Source organism: Mustela erminea, chromosome 14 (assembly GCF_009829155.1).
Source record: "Mustela erminea isolate mMusErm1 chromosome 14, mMusErm1.Pri, whole genome shotgun sequence".
Classification (NCBI taxonomy): Eukaryota; Metazoa; Chordata; class Mammalia; order Carnivora; family Mustelidae; genus Mustela; species Mustela erminea.
The window spans coordinates 58,803,036-58,808,478 of NC_045627.1; positions in this window are offsets into that span (position 1 = coordinate 58,803,036).

The window sequence follows — 5,443 nt, forward strand, 5'->3', positions numbered from 1 at the left end:
GACCAGGGAAAAGTGGAATCATTTTAAGCCTTGCGCTCACTTTTATGTAAAACAATTCCTCATCAAAATGCTTGATAGATGAATGCTCCCAATCACCATTCAGTAGGAATCTCCATTCATTCATGGACATGTGCCTTTTTCATTTAACAGCTCATGGAAGTCTATTTGGTGCCAAGCACAATACTAACTACAAAGATGAATTCAAGTCCTCTCTGCAAGAAGCTCACAGATAATTATAGCCCTTTCAGGTGTGTGCAGTGATGAGACTGAGAAGACAGGTGTCTAACAGGACCAGCGAGGGCCAGCAGGATAGGCTCCTGGAGGAGGTGACAGCTGGACTGAGTGCAGATCTTAACTTAGAATGCGGTTACATCTCAATAAATCCATCCTAAGTTGAAAGTACCCTAAGTTGATATTTATATTTAATGCATTAAATATAATAAATGAATTTAATATACCTAGCCTGCCAGACATCATAGCTTAACCTAGCCCACCTTAAACATGCACCTTAAACACTTACATGAGCCTATAGTTGGGCAAAATCATTTAACACAAAGTGTTGGCGATCTCATGAACTTTACTGGATATAGTACTGCAGGTGAAAAATCGAATGGTTATACGGGAGCAGAATGGTTTTAAGTTGTATGGGTTGCTGGCCCTTATGATAGTGCGGCTGACCGGGAGCTGCAGCTTGCTACAGCTGCTCAGCATCATGAAAGACGACGGTACCAGATAGCACCAGCCTGGGGAAAGATCACAATTTGAAATATGGTTTTTACTGAATGCATATCGCTTTTGAACTACTGTAAAGTCAAAAAATTATTAAGTTGGGGATGTGCGTATTATGGTTGAATTGACATATGTAGGAAACAGAATTAATTCTGAAACAGAATTAAATAAATACACATGGTGAGCATTAGAAACTTCAAGCCATTCGATGTGGGCAGAACATCATGTGTGAGCTGAAACAGTTGAGCGGTGAGCCTAAGCAGGTGGGGGGGGGGTGGCACCTGCCCAGAGACACTTGTTTGCTTTGTTAATAACAACTAACATCTAATGACTGCTGGCTATGTGTCAGATGCTACCCTAAGCATTTTATTTTTTCTCATTCAATCTTTCCACTGCCCTATGCTATGAGGTAAGTATGATTTTATCATCCCCATTTTACAGATGAGGAAACTGAGGACTGGTTTGGTTAAGCAGTGCACATGTTCTCACAGTGAGTGACCAGATCTAGTGATTAGCCTAGCCTGCTTCTAGACTCCACGCTCTTCCCTCCATGCCTCAGTGGGGACTTGACGAGAGATGCATTCTTCAGCAGGGAAGCAAAATGATTGAATTATATACCAATACTCTGAATACAAATGAAACATCTTAACAACACCACAGACTAAAAATTAATTGAAAAGGAGCTGAAACAAGCAGAGCAGTCAGTGCCCAAGGAGCTGCTCTCTTCAAACAGAATGCACCAGGAACTGAGAACCAACTCTGCTAAATGAGATTAGTCAGCAGGCACAATCTGCCCAACCTGGCCCGGAAATTGTTTTCAAACGTGTTACTTACTGATAGGGCCGCTTTGATCTCAGCTAAATGCTAACAGTGTCTCCCTATTTACTGATTTAGATTGCAGCCCTTCCTGGCTGACCATGCGTGAACTATTCTAACCCAGGAAAGAGCAGTGGGGTTAACCCTGAGAAGGTGCTGGGCTCTAAAATGATGCTTTTTGTGCCTGTTAATGAATACTGATTACCAAAAGGAGGAGAGTAAAGCATTTGTCTGTTTCTCCGCAGTAGTCTAGGGCAGAGGATGCCCAGATCAGTTCGTTCATTCATTCACTGGGCAAATATTAACTTCCTAATTTGTTCAAGCACCATGATGGTAGGTGTGGAGGATATGGTGGTGAGGGAAATCAGACAAATTCCTCAAGCAGTTTGCAGTCTAGTGAAGGAAAAGGACACCAGTCAAAGAATCACTAACAGGGGCACCTGGGTGGCTCACTTGGTTAAGCAGGTGCCTTCACCTCAGGTCATGATCCCAGAGTCCAGGGATCAAGCCCAGCATGGGGGCTCCCTGCTCAGCGGGGAGTCTGCTTCTCCCTCCTCCTCAGCCTGGTTGTGCTTTCTCTCTCTCCCTGTCAAATAAATACATAAAATCTTAAAAAAATAAAAATTCCTTAAAAATTATCATAAGAAGTGTGCAATTATAACTATAGTGAATGCTTTGAAGAAGTAGGGTGTAAAGGGAGAAGTAGGGTGTAAAGGGAGGAAATTCCCCTGCTCTAGGAAGCAGGAAAGCATTCCCTGAGGCTGTGAGGATTGAGCAGATATCTGAAAGGGAAAAGAGATAATAGTGGGAGCACAAGATTCGAGAACATCCCTATGGCAGGAAGAATGCTGCCTGGTCAAGGAATCAAAGGTGTCTAGAGCGGCTGGTTTGAGACCAGACTGGGAAGGTCAGCCTAGCCTTGCTAAGCCTGACAGAAAAAATCAGGGATTTGCTATTTTACGCCAAGAACAAAGGTGGGTCAATAAAATGTTTTCAGTGTTTCTTGGGGAATATGTGCCATGATTAGATCTGCATTATTCCAGAAAAATCCCTACTGAAGGGAAATTGGATTGGAAGGAGATAAGAGTTTATTTAGTCCTTCTCTTCCTGCATTTAAAGAACATTTATTGTATGTATACTGATGCTGTCCAATAGGAATATAACCAAAGCCACATTTATTATTTTGAATTTTCTAGAAGTCACAGTAAAGAAAGTAAATAAGAGTCCTAGCGAGATTAATTTTAGTATATTTTGTTTTGCCCAATATATCTATAATATTACCATCTCAGCATGTAGCAATATAAAAGAAGTACTAGTGAAGTATTTACTTTTTTTTCATACTTAGTCTTTGAAATCTGCTGTGTATTTCACACAGCTCAACTCAGAAACAAAATTTTCAATAGAAATACATCTGTATTTCAATTTAATAAAATTACACTTAAAAAGTTTACATAGCCAAGTTGTTCCAAACATACTTAAAAGCTTCATAACTGAATCAACTACCAGTTTTTAAATTAAAATTGAGTAATATTAAAAATTTAGTTCCACCATCACAGCTGCCACATTTCAAACACTCAACAGCCATATATGGTTAGCGCTGCATATTGGACAGAGCAGAGGGAAATTTTCCATCACTGCAGAAGGCTTTATTGGCAAACATAGATGTATCTGCTGATGAGGCCCTGGGAACTCATCAGCATCCTTTTGGAAGTCCTAATCTTTCAAAAGTGTTGACCATATTCATCTAGAACTCCACTATTTCATTTTATGAGAGCTGAACGTATTCAGCAGGCTTTTGGTAGTGTTTTTTGTTTCTCAGGAAGATTTTCCTACTGGGAGGAAAATGAACTAATCTGTTGAACTAAAGATCCAGTCTGCTTGGCTGTTCATTTCTTTTTGAATCCTTGCCCTAGGATCCCTCCGAGTAAACCAAGTAAGCCAAGTAAGCAGAGTCAACATCAAAGTGCTAGCACTTTTGTGAGGCCTTATGCAAACTACAACTCCTCACACTTCATGCCTGGCAGCACCTATCTGCAAAGAGCAAACATTGATTTTTCAGGTCTCATAATGATAATTACAAAATTTAACAAACCACAGGACCAGTGAGCTTCCTACTGGGCTCTTGTTCCTCAGGGGTCCCCAGTCACACCGGGAGCTCCCACCAGAAGAGAGGGACCTGGGAGCAGAAGTGTCATTGAGGTGTCTGGCTCAGTAGGCCCAGGCACCAGGGCCCCAGCTGCTGGTCTGATCTGCCAGGTGCCCGCCCTCTTCACATAGTAACCCCCCACCCCTGGCTCTCCCTCTTCTTTACTCCCCATTTGGCTCAAAACTGAGCAGTGTGATTTCTTTCTCTGTCACTCTAAGAATTATTGCAAATTTCTATGGAAACTAATTTTGCCCTTGCTCTCAACTGTAGGCAATGCATAACATTCACACCCACCTTTGTCTTTTGCCACGACTTCCTCCTACCCCAATCCCATCTGATACTTTATCACAACAGATGTGAAAAAGCCCAATTCTATTCACTTTTCCATCAGAAATGTGAGCTCCTTGGAAGCAGGAACCAAACGTTATCTTCTTGTGTTTTAAAAAAAAATCTTTAAAATTCTCTACCCAGCTTCTCATCCATTTTACTTAGTTACATGAGTGATTGTTGCTTTTTCTTCTTCTTTTTTTTTTCTTTTAAAGATTTTATTTATTTATTTGACAGACAGAGAGAAGGAAGCAGGCTCCCTGCTGAGCAGAGAGCCCAGTGCGGGGCGCGATCCCAGGACTCTGGGATCATGACCTGAACCAAAGGCAGAGGCTTTAACCCACTGAGCCACCCAGGCGCCCCTGATTGTTGCTTCTTGTGTAATAATGCCTAATTATTGAGCATTAAATGGCAAGTTGAGCATTAAATGGCAAGCCCTTTACACAGATTCTCCCATTTAATTCTTATATCCATTCTATAGGGTAGATATTATTTTCACTGTTTTACAGATTAGGAAACCGAGGCTCTGGGAGATTAAATAACATTTAAAATCACACATCTATCCAGTGAGAGGCAGTCAGGAACTAAAAGCAGTTCTAATCTCGTGTTTACTGCTATGTGACACTGCTTTCCTAGGACGTTTTGCTACTGTATCCTTTTATTAAGTTTCTGGTGAGTTTACACTTGGTCTAAGAGAGAAAGGTTAGGCTCTGTCAAACACTCTCTGTGCCTCTTCCTTTTAGCAATAAGGCCCCTAAAGAGGCTAAGCAAGACCCAGACTTGACCAACAGACATCAGGCCAGACTACAGCAATCTGGAGCAAATGCCTGCCTCCTCTCCTCTAGGGCTCCTAATCTCTGAGCTCAGTCTGGGGGTGCTTATCAGTTCTCCTCCCTGCTACACTCCCCAGTACTCCACCCCTGACTTTTGGCAGGAGAAAGGTTCAGCCCAATGGGAAGACAGGCTGTCCGCCCTTAGGGAATGCAGTTCTCTCATGCTATAACGGGCAAAACTGGTACCTAGAAGGGCAAATGATGCTCAAGGATACAAAACGAGTTAGTCGCAGTTCAGTTACTGGGTTTCGCTCACTGAGCACAGTAATGTGCTTCATCCCCAAAGCAGACAAACGCAAACCAGCTCCTCAGAAGGGAACACCGAGCCTTAGGTCGGAGTCTTCAGAAAAGCCCAGGGAAAGCCTCAGAATAGGGCTGCGGACCCAGGAACAGGACTTCAGTCCTCAGTCCCGCCCCTGCCCCGGCTCCCTCAGACTCACCCCAGTCCCACCTCGCGTCCTAGTTCTAGGCCCCGCCCCCTTGGAGGCCGCAGCCAATCGGGGAGCCGCGAGCCCGCCGCTTGTGGCGCGCCCCCCTTCCTGCCAGCCCCGCCCCCGCCGGCAGTGACGTGCCCCGCCCCGCAGCCGCGGGA